We start from the raw sequence: 17,183 nt of genomic DNA, 5'->3' as shown, positions 1-17,183 counted from the left end.
GTGGGCTATCCATCCTAATTAATGAATATATTCTTTATAAGAGGAGCTCCCAGAGTCTCCTTTCTATTGACTTATTTACCTCTATAAATCTCTCAAATTGAAATTCTGTTGGGGATCAGGTCATAACATTTGCTAGCTACTTCCAACAGTCTCAGATACTTTTTGCATAGTACTGGAAATATATAGGGCGAAGCAGGTACTAGAAAAAGCAGACTTTTCTTTCTTTCTTGGTCCTATCGGTAATGAGAAGTATGCATACAGTCAATGACAGTCGATTGCAAGAGTATCTCTTGCATTCAAACCCACCATGCAGTAGGGATGGTGGAGAAATTCAGTTCAGTTTGCATTTCAAGCCAAATCTATCAAATTTGCCCTTTCTGAAACGCTATGAGAACTGAAACACAGCCATCCTTCGAAATTTGCATTTATTCTAATTTTGCAATGTAGTTTGCCAAGCAAATGTTATTTACAAAAATGCATAAGTTGGGGAAAATGTGCATAAAAATGAATATATGAGTGAAAATAACATACAAAAATGCATTATATGACGAGAAAATACTTTCAAAAATGCTATTCAGGCAGGCCTATGGGATTGGGGAGGGTTAGTTTTATGATGTTTTAATTGGAAACTGATTTTAAATTGACTGTGTTTTATTTTGTATATTGTATATGATGTATTGTTTTTTATGGCAAGTCGCCTAGAGTGTCCATTAACCTGGACAGATAGGCGACCAATAAATAAAATTATTATTATTTATTATTATTGTACGTTAGAACTGCCTACAAAGATGTATTTAACAGGAGAAATTTGCACTAAAATGCAGGATAATTTTTATGAGATTTTTTAAAAAAAATATCACAAATTGCCGTAGAAATGTGGAGAACTGAATTTAAGATTGGAAGATGAGAAACTGAGAGAACTGACATTGACACAACTTACCATCCTTACCATGCAGCTGTGGCTTAGTAGACATGATTGCCTGGAATATACCCAAACCCTTTTTGATGTGATTTGTGGGATAGTGTGCATTGAACATCATGAAATTTTTGGAATCCCAAACTTTATTCCTTGCAGGGGAAGAGGCAAGAGGGCAAGCAAGGGGATTTTAGTGCTAAACTAAAACAAAAAAATTTAAACTTTGAAAGTTGGGGAGTGGGGCTTGAGAAAAGGAAAAGGGGGGATGAAATTCTCTAAAATTTTGTTCTCTTACTGAAGCAGCAGTTGTGGTTCCTTTAAGTGTTTTTTTTAAAGACAAAAATGGTATCAGAGATTTTCTTGGCTGCAGGAAGCCTCTGAGCAACTTTTTCTCCCCCCCAGGGTGCCCTTAGATTGAATGCCATCACACTGTGGTGTATCCAAGGGGATTCCTGATGTGGGGGATGAGGGTGGATGACACTCTTTTGATTCACATATTGTATCAAGAAGTGCAAATTATGCGGGTGTGTCTTTAAATGTGAACTGAATCAAATTTCTTCCACCACCCCTACTCAGAAGTAAGTCCTGCTGAATTCAAAGGAGATTACTCCCAGGTAAATGGGGTTAGGATTGCAGCCTAACTACTGCACTCCTGGTTTAAAAAAATAAGATGAATTCTGAATATATAAACATGTAAGCCACAGACCTGAACTTACAAGATCTGAACAGGGTAGTTCATGACAGATGCTCTTGGAGGTCACTGATTCATAGGGTCGCCATAAGTCATAGTCGACTTGAAGGCACATAACAACAACAAACATGTAAGTAACTAAAAGTGGGCTCAGCCTGGTTGACATTCAAGGCAAGACTGGCAACTGAACCAGCATTTGATGTGCTGGAACACGCCATGCAAATGGTGAGGCCAGGTACACCCTTCATGGAGGAAGACCTTGCCATAATTGCTCTTTTACCACATCTGCCTTTGCCTTTCCAAGCATTGCCCGTGCCTTCACCGAAAGGCATGTCAGCCTTGGTCAATGACGCCAGCATTCCAGCCCCTCCTTTTAACAGCTCCTGACTCTCTTGCTGGAAGTTAAGGAATTCACTCGCGTGGCCTCCCCCCTAATCCTCTCTCCCTTTGCTTTGCTGCAAGATAATTTGGGCCCTGACAAAAGGCTTGCTAAGCACTGGCGCCACTCATAGATGGATAAGCAGTAATAATAGCTGGTGGAGAAGCCAATGTGGCATTTTAACTGAAGGTGATGGGGTTGGCTATGTGCAACCCCACTCAGTCCATGGCTGTACACTCAACCCTTTTCCCACCCTGCCCCCTTCTCTTCTGCGTGCTGGTGGGCCATTGTTTTACTGTGAAGCCCCTGATCCTGTCTGCATTCCTGATGGAGCAAGCTCATTCCTGACCTCTTTCTCTCTCTCTCCGAGTCTCTTTTGATACAGGCAGGTAACAGAGAAAGTATATGGTTGAAGGCAAATGGAAATAGAAATGACAGTTTAAAAGATCTAGCACAACTTCTAGAAATCACGCCTTTTCTTTTCTTTTTGAATCTTTAATAGCAAATTGAAATCAATAGGACATGTAAAAATGGCAAAGCCTATTGGATTCTGTCCTAAATGATATTGTCCCAGAGCCCTTTTCAGATGTTCAGAGAATGTGTGAGCATCTATGGGATTATTTCCTTATATATTGTATTTATATACCGCCCCATAGCTGAAGCTCTCTGGGCGGTTTACAGTAACTAAAAACATTAAAAACAAATATACAAATTTAAAACACATCTTTCAAAAACAATTTAAAGCACAATTTTTAATTTTTAAACAATTTAAAAACACATGCTAAAATGCCTGGGAGAAGAGGAAAGTCTTGATCTGGTGCCAAAAAGATAACAGTGTTGGCGCCAGGCGCACGTCGTCAAAAAAAATCATTCCATAATTTGGGGGCCACCACTGAGAAGGCCCTCTCCCTTGTTGCCAGACTCCCAGCTTCCCTTGGAGTAGGCACCCAGAGGATGGCCTTTGATGTTGAGCATATTGTATGGGTGGGTTCATATTGGGAGAGGCGTTCCATCAGGTATTGTGGTCCCAAGCCATGTAAGGCTTTATAGGTTAAAACCAGCACCTTGAATCGAGCTCAGAAACATACAGGCAGCCAATGCAAGCGGGCCAGAATCGGTTTTATATGTTCGGACTGTCTGGTCCCTGTTACCAATCTGGCTGCTGCATTTTGCACAAGCTGCAGTTTCCGAACCGTCTTCAAAGGCAGCCCCACATAGAGTGCATTGCAGTAATCTAACTTGGAGGTTATCAGAGCATGGACAACTGAAGCCAGGTTATCCCTGTCCAGATAGGGGCGCAGCTGGGCCACCAACCAAAGTTGGTAGAAGGCACTCCGTGCAACTGAGGCTACCTGAGCCTCAAGTGACAGAGATGGTTTCAGGAGAACCCCGAAGCTACTAACCTGCTCCTTCAGGGAGAGTGCAACCCCATCCAGGACAGGTTGGACATCCACCATATGGTTAGAAGAACCACCCACTAGCAGCATCTCAGTCTTGTCTGGATTGAGCCTCAGTTTATTAGCCCTCATCCAGTCCATTGTCACAGCCAGGCACTGGATTAGAATGGGGATGTGTGTGCATGTGTGGGGTTAGATGGGGGGGGCTGGAAGGGGGTTGCATGGCTATTCTTAGTTGGTGTGTGCAGCAATTTCTCTGGTTAATTCCCACAGCAAGTGGGATTCTGGCATGCTAACTAGTTATGCAACCCACTCACCCATCCACTTTTTCTTTTGTTCAGCTGATTTTTGCTGCTGCTGTTGTGATTGTGTATTTTAGTATTGCAGGGGGCTGGATGTTTGTGGTTTTACTGACTTTTAAAGTCAAGAACCTACAAATGTATGAGCAGGCCAGTGGCCCATCTAGTCCAGCATCCTGTTCTCACAGTGGCCAACTAGATGCTCATTATGGGAGGCCTGCAAGCAGGACCTGAGGGCAATGGCACTCTGCCCACTTGTGATTCCCATCAGCTGCTATTCAGAGGCATACTATTCTGGCATCAGCTCTTGGTCTACATTGTATTTTAACTGTATGTCGCCTTGGGAGGTAACCCTCCACCCCGTTGAAGTCAGCATCCATATATTTTAAATATTAAAAAGTAGTCTTAACTTTTTAATATCTTTTAACTACAGCAATATTATTAGCACAGGTCAAATAGTCACTCTGCCCCTCCCTTTTTTAAGCCAAGAGCATCATACCTGTGGGAGGTATGGGAGGAAGGGCGGGATATAAATCAAATAATAAATAAATAAAATAAATAAATAAAATACCTTTTGACATACCTAAATCTATTTAGGCTGCAATCAGGGGTGTAGTCATCCAGGGTCTCATGGGGTCTTAGACCCTTACTTTTTTGGGAGCAAGGTCCCAGCAGGGTCCCTATGTCTCCAGCATCCTACCAGCCAATCAGAGTTAAAGGAGATGAATCAGCCACCGAGAAGACTCTTCTCAGTAGCTAAGACTCTCCTCTTTTATGCTTTATTGGTTCCCAGGGGCTTCTGCTGTTGTGGGAGAAGGCATTAACAAGGATCTCATTCTCAATCCAGCAGCAAAGAAAGGGAGGAGGGGGCATGGCTATGACTAACATGAAGGGACCCTGCATGTCTGAATTTGCCACTACACTACTGGCTGCCATAAGTCAGGATTGACTTGAAGGCAGGCCATGTCCATTTTTTCATCACAGGTAGAGCAAGCAGGGGGTGCCAGTCTCAATCCCTGGCACCTCCACTTTAGGGTTGGGTGAGATCATCGCCTGAAACCTTGGAGAGACACTGCCAGTCAGCGTAGACAATAGTTAGTCGGTCAAAAATACAGATGCTTCTGATGACCTGTAATTTTGACACCAGGAAGAGGAAGTGCCTGGCCCTTTCCAGCAGGGACTTGCTTGAGACAAAGTCATTGTGCTCGCTACATTTGGTCTGGGGTTGGGGAAGGGTGACCGGGGGGCGGCAGGCATGGGGAGATAATCATGCTTCAAAGAATGTAGAGCTTCTATTCCTGGCTCAGAAATGCAAAGACGTTCTCTGAGTGACAACTGCCGGTGGCATTTTGAGATGTGTGTGGGTTTGGGGTTTTTTTGCCTTTTAACAGGCAGCTGGTTAGAGAAGCCCAGTTGCATTTCTGTGCAAAAGCAGCGGGGGGTGGGGGGAGGAAATCTTGCAAGCATTTGGAATGTTAAAGAGTTAGCGAAAGTACAATGGATGAGCCACTGGTATTGTTTGGATTATCATATTATTGGCGGTGTATGGAACATAGTTGTCCAGACAGGCAGAGGGCAGTATTGTAGGGCTGTACATTTTTTTAAAAAATGAATGAAAAATGACATGGAGGTCACCCTCATTTTACATTTGCTAGACAATGAAATGAGTGTAAAATAAAATAAACCAGAAACAAATGGGAACAATGAATGCAGGTCCATTTCATTTTTGTTTTTCACCTTTACTTTACTCAGGGAGCCTCTCTCTGATGTGCCTGGCTCTTGGCAAGTATTATGTCCTCTGAGGCAAGTAGAAACCTTGACAATGTTGTGCCGTTTTTGCATGGAAAGTTGTTTTCCATCCAAACGGCAGCAGAAAATAGAGAGGAGTTTTCTCTGTTGAGATTTATGGGGGGAAATGAAAATTCCTTTCAAACTGAAACTAAAACAAACAATAAAACAAAAAATAAAGTGAAACAAAAAAACAAAAAAAACCCTTTCCTCATCACATATCCCAAAATGGGTATTGTGGATCCATCGTTGCCTGTGGCCATTGTTCCTCTGCACAGCCCATCATCTCTATACAAATCAGGTTTGTGTGGGGCTACGCAGGCACTTATAGGATGCAGACAGTGTAGTGCAGTAGTTAGTGTTGGTCTAGGACCGAAGAGACCCAGGTTCAAATCCCCACTCAGTCATGAAGTTCACTGAGTGACCTTGGGCCGGACACTGTCCATCAGCCTAACCTGCCTCACAGGGTTAATGTGAGGATCAAATAAGGGAATTCCTAGAAAAAAAATTGGATGTATGTATGATCGCAGTGAATATTATTATTATTTATTTCCCAGTGCTAGAATTGCATACTTGCACTACAGGAAAATGGAAATGGACTGCCTTTAAGTCAATCCCGAGTTATGGCAACCCTATGAATTGGGTTTTCATGGTAAGCGGTATTCAGAGGTGGTTTACCATTGCCTTCCTTTGCGGTACAGGAAAGTGTCCCCTAAATTGCAATAGGTTTCAGACCAAAAAAAATTAGATCCATGGAAAAATAAATAATAAGGTGTCTTGAGCCTGATTTTGCACAATTAAGCCATTATAAAGTTTCAACTTAGTCTGGGAAATCCAGTAGCCTGCACAATAGCGATAGAAATGCTCAGTGGGGAAACACATGAGAGCAATAGCTCTTTTCAATAGCAAGACTGGCTATTGATAATTTTATAGATAATTCCTCTGAGAACATGGGCTCACTTTCCGCAGATATAGAAACATTCACAAAAGTAAAGGAAATGTTGGTATAGCCCAATTGGATAGTACCCATGATATCGTTGGGGATGAGTCACATGTTCTGATCTCCTGTGTGGAACTTCCTGGAGAAACATGCCCTGGCCCAAACTCATCATGGCTGTGCTAGCTGTGGCTGCTGGGAATTGTCCTTCAAAACCTATGGAGGCCCCCAGCATGAGGCAGGGTGCAATAGAGAATGGAGCTCAATACCTTCAATAGCTGTGCAGAAAAGGGAATTGTGGCAGCAAAGCTTTGTGACAGCAGTGTGGCATGGCTGGATGGGCTTGCCAAAATCCTCAGATGTGCACAAGTCCAGGATCTCTCCCCCTCCCACTGTATTTGGGCCCTCCTCAATGAAAACTACCAGTCTGTTGTTTTAATCAGACAACGCTACACAATTCTAGAGATAAAATGTTAGACGGCAAGGGCCTGACTACATGTGACGTCAACAAAAGATGTGGCCGCACATTACAGTCAATGAGCATACAATCTGTGTACTTGGGATGGTACACAAATATTTAAGCTGTACATTGGAAGTTATTCACATGTAACATTCAATGAGTGTACAGTCTGTGTACCTGTATGTACACAAATCAAAAAGTGTACATATTTCACACAAACAGTTGTCTGTGTGTAGAGACAACTTGCACCTCTGTTCAGTGTAATGTGTGAACAACCCTAAGGTGAAATCTCCATGAAAAGAGCTCCCATTGGCACTAGTGGGAACCTCCCCACCCCCAAATACTAATTTGTGTGACTCTGTGTGTGTGTGTGTGTGTGTTGTTATAAGAGATTGTAGTTGGGGAAGGATGACTTAAACCTGCAATCTTCATAACTATATGCCCCTTCCCTGTACTTTTTTTTAACAGGAAAACACTGAAGTTGCTTCCAGACAGAGACTGTTAACAGGTTGTTGAGGTATGGCAAACAGGACATTGGCAACCTGTTGTTTTTTTTTTAGTTATCAGATTTTTCCTGGGAACAGTACATCTGGATGAAATGGCGGGGGTGGTAGTGGTTGGCTGGCCTTTTGATGCCAATGGCGTTGTGTTGACTTGAAAATGATATTTTCATGGATCAGGAACATGGTCACCCCTCGCATTACAGATATCTTTCTGGAAGCACCCCCACATAGCAAGACCCTAACCCTTTCATCTTACTATTAACTGTGTGATGTCCACACTCCAGACTTTCCTCTTTTGTGTCTGGATAATTCCAGTTGGAACTGTTCCCTCTCAAGTTTCAAATTCTAGGCCTGGTACCACAGCTACGAAGCATCCTTCACTAACATAAGTTTGGGCAGATCCAGTCTAGGACAGCACTTACTAGATTTACAAAACTAACATTTCAAAAACAAGGTGAAGTATTAAACCACATGAAGTTGGGTTTTTCTAGAAATCCTGGCACCTTTTCTTATATCACTGAAATAAGTCATCTGCTGTCCCAGCGATTTCCCTTGAGATAAATAAGTTGGTAACCAGAGGATGCTGAAAAGAATGGCAACTAAAGCTAACATTCTGAAATGCAAAAACTTAAATGTGAAGATTTTGAGGCTCAGAAATATCCATTTTGAATGCAGAAATTCAAATTCCAGATGCTCGACTCTGATATTTAATTGCTAGGTTATGAAAGAGGTTTAGTCTGTGGAAAATACATTAAAGTTCTGTGTATATATATGCACGTAAAGTTAAACGTTGGGGACCTGCAAGACTATTTTCCCCAAACCACGCCTACTTGCCTCACACCTGACATCATATATGATGTCACATGTGGGGCAGGTAGAGATGGGCTGGATTGGCACCGAGTTCTCTGTGGGGAACTGATCTGCAGCTGGTGTCTGCAGAAGTCACTGCAGATTTATTTATTTATTATTTATTAAATTTCTATCCCATCCTTCCTCCCAGAAACAGCCCAGGGTGTCATGGTGCTTTGAATTCCTAGTGATAATCACCAGTGATGTCATTGTAACACCAGGTGACTGACAGGTAAGTAGCCCTGCCCACCTGCCAAATTTGGCCCACGAGGGGTAGGGGAGATAAGGAGCTGGCCCACCATCCAGATCAAGTTCCCTACCCCTGGTGTTAAACTATCCACTCTCTACATTAGACCAAATATTTGCAGGAGGTCCCCTTGTGTAGTTTTCCAAGCTGGGGCTGATGGGAGTTCTAGTCCAAAACATCTGAAGGGCACCAGGTTAGAGAAGGCTGGTCTAGGGAATGTGCTCTGGTCTGATCACTCCATTATGCAGAGGGTTGGACTAAAAGCTTTCCAAGATCCTTTCCAACTCTAAAATCTTGCCCCACCATTACTCAGGTAATTAAATCACAGCAATTCAAACAATTACAATTACAATAACATCCTGAAACCACAATATCAAGTAACATTCAAGTCAAAATGTTTGTGTGTGTTGGGGGAGGGGGGTCAAAACGCTTGAGAAACACAGGCTTCATCCATTTCTCAGAGGATTTGCCAGTGGCCTGAATCCAGATTCACCCTTTGCAATTGGGATATGTTAAGTTACATCAGAACTTAGTCAAGTTTTTAAAATGTGGGTTGAAGCATTCTGCCCCAACCTGGATGTGATCTGAACCTTTCACTAGGGTGAATGAACACATCAGTCTCCATCCAGCAGAAGTTTTGGCTAAGCACAGAAAAACTGGGTGTATTAAGCTGGCTTTGATCAACGAGACATTTAGCAATCCTGGACTCCCACTGGGGCTTGAGCTGGGTGAGAGACGGCATGTGCCATTCAACAGTTAAACTCCCCTTCCCATTACAGTATCCAAGAAACAACTTACAGAGAGTTCCCAGCAGTCCGGAATGGCGTCGCCTTAGTCCTAGTGGTGGGTATCTTGGAAAGGCCCAGTAGTCAGAAACCCGTACGGAGGAGACCTGCTCCACTCTCTGCTGTGTGATCCTGGCTCTGAGTCTCCTGCTGGCCCCTCACAGCTGATTATATCTTGGAATCCCGAGCTATGTTGGGAGGATGAAATGGGTGGTCTATTTTTAGGGGGCAGGCACTGCTCTTCCATCAGGCTGAGTCAATCATGGTTTCTTGTAAACTTGTTCGGGAGGGGAGAAGGAGAAGTGGCACTACCTGCAAGTTTGTGATACCAAGAGGGCTTACTCAGTCAATGAAGCCCTCCCACCCGCACCCCCACCTCCGTAAATTGATATCCAGTGAGGGAAGGGGATACTTGCCCCCAGAAGCGCGTCAGGGAATAGGAACACGTCCCTGAGTCATACTCTAAGTTGTCATATCATGACACCCTCAACATCAGCATCGTCACCACCATGTCAAATGTGTCCCATGAGATCAGAAACTAATTTCAGACAAATAGCCCGTCTAAAGCCCAATTAAGCTAAAGGCTTGGATTTTTTTTAAGTCCTTGGATTTCTAAGCCAATTGAATTCCATTCACATAAAAAGAATGAATAAGCCCCATCTGGACTATACATTTAAAGCAGTAATATGCCATTTTAAATAGTTATGGCTTCTCCCAAAGAATCCTGGGAACTGTAGTTTGTCAAAGGTGCTGAGAGTTGTTAGGAGACCCCTGTTCCTCTCAGAGAGCTACAATCCCCAGAGTGGCTTAATAATCAGTCCCTCTAGCCCAGGGAACTCTGGGAATTGTAGTTCTGGGAATTTTGCAATGCAATTTCCCAGCCAAGTAATGTGCATATATTAGTGAAAATAGCATATATTATATTATATTATATTATATTATATTATATTATATTATATTATATTATATTATATTATATTACATTATATTTATTATATTATATTATATTATATCCTGCCCTTCCTTCCAGTAAGAGCCCAGGGTGGCAAAATCAGGGGAAATTGCTTTGCAAAAATGTGTAGATTTGCGCACGCACGCACGCACACACGCACGCACACACACACACACTGCTGATGAATTTTCATGAGGAATTTTCACAGACTTATGTGGAAATGTGGAAAAGTGACGACTGGAAAAATAAGAAACCTTCTGCACCTCACAATAAGGTCATGGGTGCATCCCTGTGTCATTCAGGCTTGTGACAGTCGAGCGCTTGGTGACGTTTAGATGACCAACATCTCAGGAGCATAGCTGGGGCAAGAATAACTGTTGACTGAGTGTCAGATGTCATAGCCAGCAACTCCACTTAAATGGCTGGGGACTGGGAAATGGTGCTTCCCCAAGAACGGAAATGTTTGCAGGGGTTACATCATGAGGGTGAATGAGTGACCCTTGCGGAGTCATTCTCCCTCACCCTGGACACTAGACAACAGTGCACAGAAAGGCCCACTTCATCACAGTTAGCTTGTTTATGCATTAAAGGCGCTTATTGCCTTTCTGCGTAAAAGATACCCAAGGTGATATCCATCTTCCCTTAACCTTCCATAACACAAGTCAGATAAATAGCCATGAAAACGAGGCAAAGAGCAACACCAGCAAACCAACCAGGCCTGGCGCCAGGTTTTGACACTGTTAGGCATGTGTCAATGGCCTGAGCCCTCCAGAGGGCCCACCGCCAAAGGCCTGCCGTGAACACGGCGCCCTAACTTGACACCTTGTGTGAAGAAAGAAACAGGAGCCAGAACTTCTACAGCTCATCACAAAGAATGGGGAGGCTGGTTACAGAGGGGACAGGGATGACACATCCCAGAGATAAGCTAGGCCACCACAAAGTAGTTAAGAAGGAGCTTCCAGATTAAGGCAAATCCCTAAGACAATATTTGGCTTTAGAACACAGACATAATAGCTGTGATCCAGAGAGCTATTTTAAGTACATCTGAGGGCTTGTGCTGCCCGGTGGGATGCTACATTTTAAAATGAAAAAACAGCCTGTGCCCTTTGGGTATTCTCTGCTTGTGTATAATCACGACATACAGACAGTCCTGGATAAATGCAACCAAGAAATCTAAAACTCTAATCAAGCTTAATTAGATGGGGGAGGGAGGAATATGGTTTGGCTCAGATTGTGATGTGAACCTACTTCATGAGCACTTCGCAAAACAATACATGAACTGAAACGTAGCTATTATTTTAAATTTGCACTTCTCTGAATTTTTCAGAGCGTTCTCCAACCAAACTATCTGCACAAAAATGTATATTAGGGGACAGTGTACATAAAAATGCATATAGCCGTGGAAATAAAGTACAAAACATCATACCAGGGAAATTGGTTGCAAAAAATGTGTTGACCAAATTGCACAATATCTATTATTTCACTTTCTTCAAAATGTGGTAAGCTGCCCCTGTAGCATTTGGGGGTCCTCCTGCAGTGGAGGCTGGTCCATTAGGGCAAGTGGGGCATTGCCCCACCAACTTCAGTCTGCCCTCAGCCAACCCCTTCCTGCTGCCTTTTTACTTACAACCAGTCCATGGTGCAGCACAGGCTGTAATCTTCCTTGTCCTTAGCCTCATTGTTGCCTTTATAGAACTCAGGAGGCAAGGGTATGAAGGCAAAACTAGAATGAGTTGGCTCTGCCTGTCATTGGCTCTGGTGCCACCTGCTGTTGGCCTCCCTGTCTTCCGCCCTATCAGTCCCAATGGGCACCAGCCACTGCTGCCCTCCTGCTCATTCTGCTGAGTAGGTCTTGGACTTCTGCCTTAAAGCTCTGCCCCAGTGGCACCAGTGCATGGAAAAGATCAGCAGATCAGCAGAATTATGCCTGCTGGCTCTCCCCCTGACTTCCACACATTTGTCAGAAACTGTGAAGGGCAAACATGCTTCAGATGAATACATGGAGATGGGTAGAGTGGGAGGTGCAACCCTTTCCTCCTTCTCCCACCTTCATGTTCACACATATGTCACATGAAGAGGTGGCCAAGATGAGAGGTCTGTAGCCTTTGCATCCTGCCTGTGGGCTTCTCACAAAGATTAGGCTGTCCAGTGATGAAAACAGGATGCAGGACTAGATAGACCTTCAGTCTGATCCAGCAGAGCTCTTGTTTCCTTAGATATCGAACCAGTTAGGGCAGGGATGGGGAACCTGTGGCCCTCTAGATAATGTTAGACTGCAACTCCCATAAGCCCTGGTCAGCATGGCCAACAGCCAGGGATTATGGGAGTTGAAGTCCAACAGATAATATCTGGAGGGCCACAGGTTTCCCATCCCTAAATTAGGATTTCCAGAAAAAGGAAACAAGGAAAAAAGGAAACCACCAGATGGCACTCTAAGACTTCCCAATAGTAATCTCTCCCACAATGTGCTCTAAAGGTATTTTAATAGTGACCCTTCAATGAACCGGTCAACGTATAACAGCACTTCAGTCATAAAAGTGCTATGATCTTTTATAGCAAAAAATATGCAATTGTTACTCAGTGTGGGGGTAGGAAACACCAATATTTTCCTTCTTGTGCTTCACACTCGTGTGTTTTTAATGAGTTTGGAAAATCTAGACAAGGATAAGGTGGGTTTGGGTCATTATGCCAAATGTATGTTTTATCATTGCTGAACTGCCCTGAATGTTGTGCAAGATAAAGATGTGAGGCTTGTTTTACACAGAGGCTAAAACAACTATTCACAAATACTTAAAATTTGCCAAAATGCCCCATTTTGTCATTTATATTTTGAACAAGAAAACGAAAATTTGAATTTTGCTTTTTTAAAAAATATAAAAATGCAGTATTTAAAATCCAGCTGGTGTATTCCGACATTTTTTTAAAAAAATATAGAGAGAGACAAATATCCAAGTGGTTAACAGTTGATGCTGTCAGATGCCAATACTTTTGCTTGTCTACCACAGGGCATAGCAAATACTAAATATTGTTGTATGTCAGGTAGGAAATACTGTCAAACAGTTTCCTGTCATTATGGCAGTGGGATGAAAGCCCTGAATGATTTGAATCAAAATGAGAGATTTGCATTTGATTTTCTGTAAACAGGGCTGTTCCCATATTAAAGCAGGTGAGCCACATTTTGGGATACTTTCAAGGCCATCAGATGGTTGTATATTTATACTGGAGGGAGGGTAGGTGCCATATGTATATTTTCTCTGTTGGACATCAAAATATATTAGGCTGGTCCTGGTTTCCCATCATACCCTGTTTATCAGATTCATGTCCTCCCCTCCTCCTCCCCTTCTAGACAGTCATCTGTAGTCCCGCTGACTGTGAGGCCTTGATTGCATCTTGATGGGGAAAAGGAAGGCTCCCCCAAGGGACCCAAAGAGATCACTGCACTCACAGCTGTTGACCTTTCTTGAAGTGCGTGGCGTACTGAGCACTGTGGAAAGAAGAGACGCCTCCTTTCTCCTTGCAAGTCGGGCCTCCTGTTGGTGACAAAATGACAATACAAGGTGTGTTAAGAAGCTGATGAAGGATCTGAAGTCATTGGTTCAATTCTCAACAGGTCAGGAACAAACATTAGAAAGCACAAGTCCCAGCTGTAGATTTCGTTTTCCTTGTGCCAAGCTCCAAAGGGATCATAATTGCAGGGCTGTTAGGAGGCTTGTGGACTGAGGTTGCTTGCCTGTACTCACCTCCCTGGGAGTAGGGATGGGGGAGAAATTCAGTTCAGTTCACATTTAAAGCCAAATCTATCAAATGTGCACTTTTTGAAACTTCCCTATTCCTGTGATTGTAATTTATCTGTTTTTAATATTTAGTTTTTAACTGCTGTAACCTGCCCTAGTACCTGCTGGTGAAGAGTGGATATTATTATTATTATTATTATTATTATTATGGAACTGAAGCGCAAGTGTCCTTCAAAATTCACACTTCTCAGAATTTAGTGATGCAGTTCTCCAACCGAACAAGGTTTACAAAAATGCCCATGTTAGGGGAACGTGTGCATAAAAATGAACGTATTAGTAAAAATAAAATACATTGTATTATATTACGTGAAATTGCTTGCAAAAATGTGTATGCTAGTCAAAATGGCATACAAAAATGTGTTTATTAGGAGAAAGGCACATTAAGATACTTATGACTTTTCATGAGGATTGTTTTTTTTAAAAAAATCGCAAATTGCCACAGGAATGTGGAGAACCGAATTTAAGACTGGAAAAACGGAAACTGAGAGGGCCAAAATGGACAGATCTTTCCATCGCTACCTGGAAGGAAGTCCCAAGGAACTCAATGGGACTAACTTTTGAACAGTAGGATTGCTCTGTGCATATGAGTTTGGGCATTTTAAAATTTTACAAAATTGCTAAGGGCTGTGGCCAACTAAGTTTTACTCAGAGCAGACCAATTAAAGTCGATAGACCTCAGTTAGTCATCCCCATTCATTTCATTGGGTCTACTCTGAGTAGAATTAACACTGGATACAACCTTAAGTTGGTCCTCCAGAGGTTCCTGGACTCTAGGGATGGAAAAAAGACGTCAGTTTCAGTTGTCTCGCTTTCTCATTTTTCCAATCTTAAATTCAGTTCTCCTCATTTCTGTAGCAATATAAAAAAAATCCTCATGAAAATTATCCAGTATTTTAGTGTGAATTTTTTCCTAATAAACACATTTTTGTGGGCAGTTTTGACAATGTACATATTTTTGCAAGCCATTTCTCATCATATAATGCATTTGTGTGTGTTATTTTCACTCATAAATTCATTTTTATGTACACTTTCTCCTAACATATGCATTTCTGTAAACATTGGTTGGTTGACGAATGGATTGCAAAATATGAATAACTGCAAATTATGAAGGATGCTTGTGTTTTGGTTCTCATATTGTTTTCAAAATAGTGAATTTAATAGACTCGGCTTGGAATGCGAACTGAATCGAATTTCTCGCCCATCCCTACTGGACTCCAATTCTTATCCACCCCATCCAGCAAAGCCAATGGTCAGAGAGTTGTAGTCCAATAACATCTGGAGGTCACCAGGTTCCCCATTCCTGCCTTATGCCATAATAAATTTGCTAGTCTTTTAGGTGCCAAGACTTTCTCTTAAAGGCACTATTCTAATGAACAACTCTTCTTTTGAAGCAGACATGGGGGATGTGTGGACCTCCAGATGTTGTTGGACTACATCACCCATCATCCCTGACCATTGGCTTTGCTGGATGGGGTGGATAAGAATTGGAGTCCAACAACATCTGGAGGGCAACAGTTTCCCCACCCTTGGTTTAGAAGATCATTGTTTTTGTTAACTTACTGACCATTTGAATGTATTTCTTACAGTGAGTTGTGTAACTTTTTTCTGTTCATGTTGTGAGCCGCCTTGTGCATAAATTGTTATGGAAAGGCGGCATACAAATAAACAATGATGATGATGATGTTTAATTCCATAGCACTGGAACACTGTAGAACATAGCAGGAATGCTCTTATTCCAGAATAACAGTACAGGCTCCATAGCTCTTCACAGTGCACCAGCAGCAGCTTTCATTCTGATCTGGCATCTCTCCTCACTGCAAGTGTGTCTCTCCAAGCCTTTAAAAACTCTATTTCTTCCCCGTTATCTGCTGTCAAGATAAAACTTATACCAAGCACTCCAGACAGCTCCCAGCTTTTCTGTTCCTTGCTCTTGGGGAGGGGAGAGAGAGAAAGGCACACACAAACAGATCCTGCTCAATTACCCAAATGTCATGTGGGGAGGGGGAAGACACACACAGAGCAAACATAGCGAATTGCTGTTTCTAGAGAGAATTTGCAGTGTGATTAAGGAAAGCCACTGGGGACTTGCACAGCTCGATTGCCAATGGCAAAGAATTTGGGTTGCGCCAGGATCTGGGTAAACCTTGTTAGGGCTTCTGTGCATAGGAGGACTTAACTATGCAGAAGATCTTCTGAATCTGTTAACAAGGAGCCCTCAAGGCCAATCTGATTTGCCATTCCCTGTCACTGAGAGAGAGGGGCAGTCCCAGGTGGGGGTGGGCAGATCGGTCAATTTCAGTTTCAGTTTCTCTATTTTCCAATCTTACATTCAGTTCTCCACTGGGAATGACAATTCATCAGCATTTTAGAGTGAATGCCTCCTAATTTTTGTATGCAGTGTTGCCTAATGTGCACACTTTTGCAAAGCAATTTCCCCGAATACAATGCATTCTTGTCTGTTATTTGCACTAATATATGCATTTTTATGCACACTTTACCCTAGTACAGAGATTCCGAAACCTTTTTCACCATGGACCACGTGACAAATGCCAAGGGTCTTGGCGGACCACTTAATATTTTTTCTGCCTCTTGTAGCAATTGTAACGCACCGTGCTAGATGCCGTAATTTTATTTTTACAGATACATTGCAACCCCCTGAATGAAGCTCGTGGAACACCAATGGTCCACCAACCACAGTTTGGGAATTCCTGCCCTGGATTATCCATTTTTGTACACATTTCTTGGGTGGAGAACTGCATTGAAAAATCCAGAGCGGTGCGAATTTTGAAGGATGGCTGTGTTTCAGTTTGGAAAGTGTGAACGAAGTAGGCTTGCCTTTAAATACGGAACTGTATCGAATATTTCCCCCATTCCTGGTCCCAGGCCAGACAGTAATCCATCAGGCAGAGGGCTTTCCCATCTCTGCTGCCTCACTCTGGTAAAGTGGAGAGTCCAGGGATTGAACCTGGAAGATAGGCACATAGGCAGCTGCCTTGTACTGCAACAGCCCATTGTCTTACACTGTCTTATTGTCTACATTAACTGGCAGTGGATTTGCAGGGTTTCAGACAGGAGTCTTTGCCTGCTCTGCCTAGAGATGCCAGGGACCTTCTGCATGCAAAACAGGTGCTCTGCCACTGAGATATGGCCCTTCCCCAAGAAAGCCAGTTGCTTTTCCTCAAAGAA

At 42.8% G+C, this 17,183-nt stretch overlaps 1 protein-coding gene across 1 annotated transcript in view; it reads right to left on the bottom strand.

Annotated features, from left to right (window-relative positions):
- The window catches only part of XIRP1 (xin actin binding repeat containing 1), a 31,240-nt gene extending 21,822 nt beyond the window's left edge, over positions 1–9,418 (bottom strand). The window contains exon 1 of the mRNA XM_061586225.1: positions 9,265–9,418. The gene's annotated coding sequence lies outside the window, so the exon portion shown is untranslated. The remainder of the gene's footprint in view (positions 1–9,264) is intronic.
- Positions 9,419–17,183: the final 7,765 nt, after the last annotated feature.

This window comes from Rhineura floridana, chromosome 10, assembly GCF_030035675.1.
Source record: "Rhineura floridana isolate rRhiFlo1 chromosome 10, rRhiFlo1.hap2, whole genome shotgun sequence".
Lineage (NCBI taxonomy): Eukaryota > Metazoa > Chordata > Lepidosauria > Squamata > Rhineuridae > Rhineura > Rhineura floridana.
The sequence above is the reverse complement of the archived record's forward strand: the minus strand, read 5'-3'. Positions and strand labels throughout refer to the sequence as shown.